A 12,188-nucleotide genomic window follows, 5' to 3' on the forward strand; every position below is an offset into this window, starting at 1 on the left:
CATTCTATCATGAGTGTACAAAAAATGAATTTCTTGCAAGTTGCACAATTTAGTTTTTTTTTTTTTTTTTGTAAAGAATAAGACTTAATTACTTATAAAAGAATAAGTGGTAGTAAAATTTCACCCATGTGAATATGTCAATTTTAGTAAAATAACAACTTGCCTTTATAATTTTTCTATCCAAAATTATTTCAACCACCCATGTAAATATGTCAATTTTTTGCCTATTAAAAAGACAAAGCAACAATAAAAAAATCCTAAAAAAATCTAAAGAATATTCATAGCAATTTTAAATAAATTATCATTCTAATAAAATCATTTTTGTTACAAAAGATCAATATACCAAAAAGAAAAGGCACAAATTGAAATATAGATACAAAAAAGAACAAAAATCAATTATAAAGATAATAGTATTTAGTTTTCTAAAAGTTATGAGTTATATGCTTGTGCAGCATAATTAATTCAACATATATAAATGAAAACAATAAAATTAAATAACAACTGATAATACAATACAGTTAGTAGAATCTTTTTATTTAACGAAATACCACCAACAAAAACTGCAAGACATGTGAAAATCAAGTTCAAAAGGTTTACGGGTAGCTAAAACATACAGACACATCCAAGTTAACTATTTAAAAGTATTAATATTAAGCTCAATAAATCCAATAAAAGATAGTAAATCGATCTCAAAATTAAACATAAATGCAACAAAAATATAATATCTCTCTTACCTAATATCCAATTATCTATGATGATGTTATTTGGTCATAGACATCAAATATTAATAAATTTACATATCAATTATCAATGCCTAATATGCTACAATAACTTAACTCAATCAACTTTAAACCAATAAAAATCGATATCAAATAAAGTGTCACCTCATAAAAATGCTTCCACAATACATGTTTCAGATGCCAAAAATACATAAACAACAGGTGAAACAAAAAAGAAACAAAACAACATTTTATCTAATCTACATCCGATACATGCATAACTGTGAATTTCCAACCTACAGAACTTATTCAACCTGATTCCTAAATGGTGAAAAATAACATAATAAATCCTTTTAGAAAACATGAATAAAAAACAATGAACATTTCATGCATACAAACTAATCATTTAATATCGGAACAAAATACCAGAAAAAACCAAAATGAGCGAAGCCAGAAAGCAAGTCCTAAAAGCTAATCTTTAAAAATTGAACAGAACTAGCGAAACTTAAACTTACCTACAAATAGTGATCCACACTAAAATCCTTCGTCGTAAAACAAATGACCCTTAAGTAGCTGCCTTCCTCCATACTATGTATTTCTTAATTTTAAAACCACACACTAAAGAATCACAAATATAAATAGCTATCTTGGCAAAAGTAAAAAACTAATAATAAAGTCAGGTATCCTTTAAATCTTGGTAATGAATATTTAATTGGATGAGTTCTTTACATAAAGTTTATTACCAAAATTTTCATTTCAATTTTTAAAGGAACATGAAATTAATCCCTCAATTGTAAATTTTGAGAAATATATTTTAAAATTGAATTTAATTTCTTAATAATTTTTCTGTAAGCCATCACTTACAGCTAGGTTTAATATTGGCAATTATTTCTTAAAATGACAATTTCAACTCCCAAATCATAAAAAGTTATCCATGGAAAGAAGTACACTAATATCCCAAAAATATTACACAAAAATAAAACCAATTTCTAAGGACAAATAAATTATGACACCGTATAATGGTATAAGAATATATGTTTTATAATACATACTCTAATTCATACATTTTGAACACTTCATAATGCTAAAATCTCAAATGATCACAGTCAAGATGTGCATCAATACCTAGAGTTAAGTATAGTTGCACTACTGAAGCAATCAAAGTCAATATATGCATATTGGTTGTAAAAGAAAAAATTAGTCTCTAAAAGAAAAACAACTCACATGAAAAGTAAAGAAGATACCTTGACAATAGCCCAATATCATCACATCAAACTCCGATATGCAATGTCAGATAAAGAAAAAAAAACAGAACAAATAGTGTCTCAAGCTGATAAAGTGAAACCTTAACTACAATGGACTTATGTTGGAGGATAATGAGAGTATTGAAAGAGCACTTATAAGCTGTAAAAATCATTTGGAAGGACTTGATTGTGCACCCTCACATAATCAATATCCCATTCTAAAGTTTAAAAAAGGGAAAAAATTATTTGTTTTACAAAATGAGTGAAAAAAAAATCTATACAATTGTCAAATTGTTATAGTTATAGATTTCTCTCTGCTTAAATCTCAAACCCTAATGGCATTTTTTGTACCTTTTTTTTAAAGAATGAAAAAGAGTTACCCACTTCGCAGATGATAGAATCTCAGAACTCTCCATTCTTTTGACCGGTGTTTCAATTTGTTGCCAACTGTTACTGATGGTAGTAATACCACTCACCGTGCTACTATTTTTTCTTCTTACAGTTGCATCAACAGTCACCATCTGCTGATAGAAAATTATTTATTCTATATTAAAAATATAAGAAAAATAAAAAATCACAATAATAATATATACCTCATAGAATGATATAAAACCATTTTGACCTTTGTCAAAAACATTAAAATCCAATTTTCGAGCTCATCTTTTGCATCATTTTTGAACTATAATTGGCATTTTTTTTAAAAAAAATGCATTAGAATCAAAAGAAAGCCAAAACTCAGGATGCTATTTGATATTTGTTTCCAAACATACCAAAATTACAATTCAAACATTCTCAAGAATGGACTCTCAATAAGCAAACTAAACGGGTTGGAAACAAATTTATTTTTCATTTGTTTTAGGGAAGTATTTGAACAACTGATGCATCAAATTGAATCCATTCAGAGTAACCAAATTTCAGCTAGTGAAAACATCTGTTTCATCATTGCAAAATAAAAAATATAAAAGTGCAAAGGTTAGTAATCAAATGCTTAGCTCCATATGTTTCCTCCTTAGAACTGATTTTGTGCCACTGTTCTCGTCTTCTTCTTGAGCTTGTGAAACCCAGTCACATAGTCCCTTCACAAACAAACCAAAATTCCCATTTTTATTAATATCATTATGCACTTAACTCTATATCACAATCACATAAATTGCAAACTTTTTTAGCACAAACAAAACTTACAGGAAATCAAAACAAAAACAAAAACAAAATGGGCGGTCACTTATTTTTCTCGGCATAAGGAAGAAATGAAAAGGAATCATGAATAACTTTAAGTACCTCATTCCTAGTTGAACCGAAACCACTTGTCGAAAACTGGTTGAACAAATCGTGGAGGTGCCTTTTGTGTACCTCAAGGTTGAAATCCCAATGTACAACGATGCTGTAATGAACTGGTTCGTTGCATGCAGTCCTTGTCACCGTCGTCTCTGATTCATTGCATTACACACATACTCTAGTACTGCTTTCTCAATGTTTTGCATTAGACATCAAGAGATCATCTCCAACAAATAACACAACATTATAATGAGTGGAAATCATTCAAATAAGGTTCCTTATGAATAACACCTCAATGGTAACTAAAGTGATTAATAAGCTGAATTTTGAGCATAGTAGAACCGTTTTACTTCTGACAAAGCATAAAGAGCAGTTCAGCCAATTTTTTATTTTTGGCAGTTACACACTTTAAATCCTCTTCAAGTTATCAGTATTGGATTAAAAATAGCAACACAAATTGGATTATTCATTAACTCTAATTAAGAAACCTATACAAACAAACATAACTTGGCACTACAATGATGTAGTGGTTACCGAAAGGGTATCAAATTCTAAAGTTTGCATGTTTACTCACTAAATTGAATTTGAGTTGTATTTTACTATTTAAGTTTACCTAAGTTTATGTCTTTAACATTCTTAGCATTAGCTTACCATTTGTCTTCATATAAGCATTCAAAATTTCACCCAGTTTAAGAACATGTATAAAAAATCAGCTTTATTTTTTCCAAGAATCATATTTATTGTTGAAGAGTTTCAATTTTTCAGAGTATTTGCCTAGCTGCCCTAGCATCAATGTGTGAGTTTGTTAACATCAATGTCGTAAGCTTTTAAACCGATATCAAATTCGCCGCATCCAAGAACAAATATCACCCTTTTACCATCTAGGCCAATACTAAAGTTAGTGTGAAGCCAAAAGTTAATCATTGTGAAAACCAAAGTTCAATGAAATTGTAAGATAGAGTAACATATATACTGAAACTTTTTTAAGAAAGATTTCTATTTTTCTATCAAGTAAATACAAATAAAAGAATAGTCTGATCTGATAAATTATACAGAATTGATATGCAATTCTAAATTATATTTCTATCCAGAAAATTCTAAATCCTAAGCTTTTGCAATGAAGCACTAAGAGCATCAATAATTCCATCAAAACTACCAAACTTGGAACCCAGCAGAGATAAAATTACTAAACTAACCTCTTCTTTTAAAGGAATCATGGACAATTCCAATAAAAAAAATTACTTTTAACCTGTTGTTTCTTAATTCAAACACATAAAAACACAAAGAATTAGTCTTTATCTCAAGGCATTGTTCTTACCAAAGCAGTTCACATACAAATAAGCTATACTTACTGAAGATTAATGTAACCTCAACCGAGCGATCATTGAGTGGTCAAGTCACTGCCTAAACCAAGTGCCTCCATCTATGTACTAAGCATTTTTCCTTGTCTTTTCTTTTTCCAGCATAAAAATCCAAGGGTTTTTTTTCTGCAACAATAATCAGAGAACATCCTAAACCAACTATATCTGCATTAGTCATCACCAAGACCCAAACATAGCATAATGAATAATTTAGTTCAGCTAACCAAAATTGCTAATTAACACAATGCTACCTACCTAACACATGTATGAGACCAAGAAATAAGTTAATGATGACTTAAACTCAAAAAATTAAATTGCTGCTGAAAATAACAGATTGGCAAAAGATAATCTTATCAATATATCTGTTACCCACACTATAACAGAGTTTCAATAGTATGAGCATCCCAAAAGTTTTCCATTAATACAGAACAGGCTCCTACGAATACACCTCCAATGTTATTAAGTGAAACTCAAAGGGTATACACAATCTGTAGGAGAACAAATTTTGACCAAATGAAGAACAAATTTAAAAGATGAAAAACTGATCAGCTATACACTAATTTTAAATTAGTTGTACAACACAAACACAAAAACCTTGAAAAAATTTTCTAATATTTTTTTTGCATTACTTGATGATCTTCATTACTCCAAACTTATCTGTTATAGAATGTCCAAAACAAAATTATTCTTTTTTCTCTATATGTTATAGAATAAGGGCTGCTGATTACATGCATCAAACTTAAATAAATAAAATAATCAAGAGTACTAAAGAGGATAGCAAAAAGTATAAAAAAATTTAATCAAAATCCAAAAATAAAATTATAGAATAATACCTCTGTTTGGGTACAATACTATGGGGAGCTTTTTATATGATTCATATTCAATTGCGTCGGACAGAGTAAGCTGAGTTTCCATCAGTTTCCATCATCGCCGCCCTCTTCTCCTTCTTGCATCAAGCTTCCTTTCATCACTGTCGTAATTTCTTCTTCTTCACAACCAAGCCAAAATACTCACTTCTTCAGATCATGAACATGTTTGGAGATGGGACTGCTGCCAATAACAAAACAGTAAATAGTAACAAACACACTAAATCACTTGCTGAAATAAAGATAAAGCCTTTTCCGAATCATGATGAAGTTCCCACATAACCCTACCATGTATAAATCTAAAAAAATAACTTATTAAATCAAAATATCAGATTAAACAATAGAAACGTGTACGTGCTTCATTTAGTCAAACTTTTCAATAATAATTTTAGAATTACAAACAGATAGAACAAAATACGGAATGCTTATTAAAGCAAATCATTAAAGGGCCTTAAGAAACATCAATATTATTGCCTATTGGAATGATTTACTTGTAATGATAACTTTGCAAAAAATTTATTAATAGCTAATTCTTTGAAAATGCTATAATATAAATCAATTCACAATTGATCACTATCTGTGTATATTCTTTGAATGTAATTAATTAAATAAAGCATATGTAAAGATAAAAGAATAATTAATTCATTGTATATGGATACTTATAGTTGGAGTTTTTTAATTCTTTTAAATTAAGATTAAACTATTACATGTTTACATTCATAAACTGAAGTGGTGCAGTGCAGAGGAAATAAAAAAATACTTTAAGGTAAGTGTTTCTTTTAGATACTTTCTTTGGGAGTACCACTTTGTGATCCTCACTCTTGAAGAGTGAATTATAGTGCAATTATCTTTATCGAATACATCTAATTTTAAATAAAGATGATAATGAATATCAATCTAACCCTTTCAACATTCAAAGTTCATAAGAAAACTTGAATAATCCTCTTTAAAAATAATCTTGTGATATTCCTTCAGTCCTTTCGATATATCACCAATATGTTCTAGATAAAGAAATGAAAAAACTTCAAAAATGCTAGATCTTTCCAAGAAATACTTTCTACCAATTGAATATGCAACATCTGAGAATTTGCATACTCAGAAATTATACAATGATAAAATGAATTTTTTTATGTATCAATATTCAAAGAATTGAAAAAGAAGCTCATACATTGTTGGATCTAAAAAAGTAATGAAGTTACCACAAAAGCAATCTCTTCAACAAACAAAGTTTCAATGCCAAATAATATCTTTTCTTCAATGTTCTCTCTACCAATAGGTTTTTCTTTACTTGAAAATCTGATGAGCGGATAATTTATACGCTTTTTGGCATTGTTTTTAGGTAATTTTTAGTAGGATCTAGCTACTTTTAGGGATGTTTTCATTAGTTTTTATGCTAAATTCACATTTCTGGACTTTACTATGAGTTTGTGTATTTTGCTATGATTTCAGATAATTTCTGGCTGAAATTGAAGGACCTGAGCAAAACTCTGATAGAAGGCTGACAAAGGACTGCTGATGCTGTTGGATTCTGACCTCCCTACACTTGAAATAAATTTTCTGGAGCAACAGAACTCCAAATGGCACGCTATCAACGGCGTTGAAAAGTAGACATCTAGAGCTTTTCAGCAATATATAATAGTCCATACTTTATTCGAGATTAGATGATGTAAACTGGCGCTCAATGCTAATTCTATGTTGCATTCTGGAGTCAAACGCCAGAAACACGTCACGAACCAGAGTTGAACGCCAAAAACACGTTACAACTTGGCGTTCAACTCCAAAAGAAGCCTCTGAACGTGTAGAGCTTAAGCTCAGCCCAAGCACACACCAAGTGGGTCCCAGAAGTGGATTTCTACATTAATTACTTACTTCTGTAAACCCTAGTAGCTAGTCTAGTATACATAGGACATTTTACTATTGTATTAGACATCTTTGGTCTCGGTTTTATTCCATTATTCATCTGAGGAGACTATTGATCACATTTTGGGGGCTGGCCATTCGGCCATGCCTGGACCTTCATCACTTATGTATTTTTAACGGTGGAGTTTCTACACACCATAGATTAAGGGTGTGGAGCTCTGCTGTACCTCAAGTTTTAATGCAATTACTACTATTTTCTATTCAATTCAGTTTATTCCTGTTCTAAGATATTCGTTGCACTTAACTATGACGAATGTGATGATCCGTGACACTCATCATCATTCTCACCTATGAACGCGTGACTGACAATCACTTCCGTTCTACCTCAGACCGAACGCATATCTCTTAGATTCCTTAATCAGAATCTTCGTGGTATAAGCTAGAATTGATGGCGGCATTCATGAGAATCCGAAAAGTTTAAACCTTGTCTGTGATATTCCGAGTAGGATTCAGGGATTGAATGACTGTGACGAGCTTCAAACTCGCGATTGTTGGGCGTGATGACAAACGCAAAAGAATCAAGGGATTCTATTTCGGCATGATCGAGAACCGACAGATGATTAGCCGTGCTGTGACAGAGCATTTGGACCATTTTCACTGAGAGGATGGGATGTAGCCATTGACAACGATGAGGCCCTACATACAGCTTGCCATGGAAAGGAATAAGAAGGATTGGATGACGGGAGTAGGAAAGCAGAGATTCAGAAGGAGCACAGCATCTTCATACGCCTATCTGAATTTCCCATCAATGATTTACATAAGTATTTCTATCTTTATTTTCTGTTTATTTATTATTATTATTCGAAAACTCCATAACCATATATTATTCGCCTAACTGAGAATTTCAAGATGACCAAAGCTTGCTTCATACCAACAATCTCCGTGGGATCGACCCTTACTCACGTAAGGTTTATTACTTGGACGACCCAGTGCACTTGCTGGTTAGTTGTGCAAAGTTGTGAAGAAAGTGCTGAGTTATAAACGCACATACCAAGTTGAATGCCATTATTAGAGATCACAATTACATGCATCAAGTTTTTGGCGCCGTTGCCGGGGATTGTTCGAGTTTGGACAACTGACGGTTCATCTTGTTGCTCAGATTAGGTATTTTTCTTTTCATTTATTTTCAAATTTTTTTTTACTTCTGTTTTCGAAAATTTTTCAAAATTTTTAAGAATGGATTCTAGAGTTTCACGTAACATGTTGAAGCCTGGCAGGCTGTAAAGCCGTATCCAAATCCTTTTGAAATGAGACTTCAACTAATCACCTCAATGCATGTAATGCCATCCTAAAGCTGGCTGGCTATTAAGCCATGTCCAACCCTTGGATTGGAGCTTTAGGCTAACATTGAAAGATTCCTGGAATTCTTCTAAAAAATTTTTGAAATTCTTATTTTCTTTTTCCTATATGTTTTTAGAAAAAAAATCATAAAAACATAAAAACCAAAATATTTTGTGATTCTTGTTTGAGTCTTGTGTCATGTTTTAAGTTTAGTGTCAATTGCATATTCATCTTCTTCTTGCATTTTTCGAAAATTCATGCATTCATAGTGTTCTTCATGATCTTCAAGTTGTTCATGGTAAGTCTTCTTGTTTGATCTTTAAATTTTCTTGTTTTGTGTTGTATGATGTTTTTCATGTGCATTTTTGTATTCACAGTCTCTAAACATGAAAGATTTCTAAGTTTGGTGTCTTGCATGTTTTCTTTGCATCAAAAATTTTTCAAAAACATGTTCTTGATGTTCATCATGATCTTCAAAGTGTTCTTGGTGTTCATCTTGACATTCATAGTGTTCTTGCATGCATCATGTGTTTTGATCCAAAAATTTTCATGTTTTGGGTCATTTTTATGTTTTTCCCTCTCATCATTAAAAAATTCAAAAATCAAAAAATATCTTTTCCTTAATTTGCTCATAATTTTCGAAAATTTGAGTTGACTTAGTCAAAAAATTTTTAAAACTTAGCTATTTCTTATAAGTCAAGTCAAATTTTCAATTTTAAAAATCCTATTTTTTTCAAAATCTTTTTCAAAAGTCAAATCTTTTTCATTTTTCTTTTATTATTTTCAAAAATATTCTTAAAATGATTTTCAAAATCTTTTTCTTATCTTTATCTCAAAATTGAAACTTTACTAACAATTAATATGATTGATTCAAAAATTTTAAGTTTGTTACTTTCTTGTTAAGAAAGGTTCAATCTTTAAATTCTAGAATCGTATCTTTTAGTTTCTTGTTAGTCAAGTAATCAATTTTAATTTTAAAAATGAAATCTTTTCCAACCATATCTTTTTAAATCATATATTTTTATCATATCTTTTTAAATTTTATCTTTTTCAAAAATTTGATTTCAAAATATCTTCTTATCTTCTTATCTTTTCAAAATTAATTTTCAAATCTTTTTCAACTAACTAATTGACTTTTTATTTGTTTCTTATCTTTTTCAAAACCACCTAACTAATTTTCCCTATCAATTTTTCGAAAATATCTCATCCTTTTTTCAAAATTCTTTTTAATTAACTAATTGTTTTAAATTTTAATTTTAATTTTATTTCCCCTTTAATTTTCGAAAATCATTAACTCCTTTTCAAAAATTATTTTTGAAAACTTCTCTCTCTCATCTTAGTCTATTTATTTATTCATTTACTAACACTTCTCTTCATCTCAAATCTCTGCTCCTATCCTCACCCTTGTGTTTGGATTATTCATTCTTCTTCACTCTTACTCCCTTTCTTCTTCTACTAACATAAAGGAATCTCTATACTGTGACATAGAGGATTCCTCTTCCTTTTCTGTTCTCTTCTTTCTCATATGAGCAGGAACAAGGAAAAAGGTATTCTTGTTGAAGCTGATCCTGAACCTGAAAGGACTCTGAAGAGGAAATTAAGAGAAGCTAAACTACAACAATCTAGAGACAACCTTACTAAAATTTTCAAACAAGAAAAGGATATGGCAGCCGAACCCAACAACAATAATGCAAGGAGGATGCTTGGTGATTATACGACACCTACTTCCAAGTTTGATGGAAGAAGCATCTCAATTCCTGCCATTGGAGCAAACAATTTTGAGCTAAAACTGCAACTAGTTGCTCTAATGCAATAAAACTGCAAATTTCATGGACTTCCATCAGAAGATTCCTACCAGTTTTTAATTGAGTTCTTGCAGATATGTGAGACTGTTAAGACTAATGGAGTAGATCTTGAAGTCTACAGGCTCATGCTTTTCCCTTTTGCTGTAAGAGACAGAACTAGAACATGGTTGGACTCAAAACCTAAGGATAGCCTGGACTCTTGGGATAAGCTGGTCACGGCCTTCTTGGTTAAATTCTTTCCACCTCAAAAGCTGAGCAAGCTTAGAGTGGACTTTCAAACCTTCAAGCAAAAAGATGGTGAGTCCCTCTATGAAGCTTGGAAAAGATACAAGCAGATGACCAAAAAGTGTCCTTCTGACATGTTTTCAGAATGGACTATGATAGATATATTCTATTTTGGTCTGTGTGAGTTCTCTAAGATGTCATTAGACCATTCTACAGGTGGATCCATTCACCTAAAGAAAATGCCTGCAGAAGCTCAGGAACTTATTGAAATGGTTGCAAATAACCAATTCATGTACACTTTTGGGAGGAATTCCGTGAATAATGGGACGCCTCAGAGGAAGGGAGTTCTTGAAATTGATGCTCTGAATGCCATATTGGCTCATAACAAAATGTTGACTCAGAAAGTCAACATGATTTCTCAAAGTCTGAATGGATGACAAAATGCATCCAACAGCACTAAAGAGGCATCTTTTGAAGAAGAAGCTTATGATCCTGAAAACCCTGCAATGGCAGAGGTAAATTACATGGGGGAAGCCTTTGGCAACACCTATAACCCCTCATGGAAGGATCAACAAAAGCCTCAACAAGGCTTTAATAATGGTGGAAGAAACAGGTTTAGCAATAGCAAGACTTTTCCATCATCTTCTCAACAACAGGCAGAGAATTCTGAGCAGAGCACCTCTAACTTAGCAAACATAGTCTCTAATCTGTCTAAGGCCACTTTTAGTTTCATGAGTGAAACAAGGTCCTCTATCAGAAATTTGGAGGCACAAGTGGGCCAGCTGAGTAAGAAAGTCACTGAAACTCCTCCTAGTACTCTCCCAAGCAATACTGAAAAGAATCCAAAAGGAGAGTGCAAGGCCATTGACATAATCAACATGGCCGAACCTAGAGAGGAAGGAGAGGACATGAACAAGGAATCTGAAGGTCATATAGAGACCATAGAGATCCCATTAAACCTCCTTCTGCCATTCATGAGCTCTGAAAACTATTCTTCCTCTGAAGAGGATGAAGATGTAACTAGAGAGCAAGTTGCTCAATATTTAGGAGCTATCATGAAGCTGAATGCCAAGTTGTTTGGTAATGAGACTTGGGAAGATGAACCTCCCTTGCTCATTGGTGAACTAGATACATGGGTTCAGCAAAATTTACCTCAAAAGAAACAAGATCCTGGTAAATTCTTAATACCCTGTACCATAGGCACTATGACCTTTGAAAAGGCTTTGTGTGACCTAGGGTCAGGCATAAATCTTATGCCACTCTCTATAACGGAGAAGCTGGGGATTATTAAGGTACATCCTGCCATATTCTCATTGCAAATAGCAGACAAGTCAGTAAGACAAGCTTATGGATTGGTAGAGGACGTGTTGGTAAAGGTTGAAGGCCTTTACATCCCTGCTGATTTCATAATCTTAGACACTAGGATGGAGGGCGATGAATGCATCATCCTTGGAAGACCTTTCCTAGCCACATCAGGAGCTGTGATAGATGT

The sequence above is a fragment of the Arachis hypogaea genome, chromosome 2, assembly GCF_003086295.3.
Source record: "Arachis hypogaea cultivar Tifrunner chromosome 2, arahy.Tifrunner.gnm2.J5K5, whole genome shotgun sequence".
NCBI classification, from domain to species: Eukaryota; Viridiplantae; Streptophyta; class Magnoliopsida; order Fabales; family Fabaceae; genus Arachis; species Arachis hypogaea.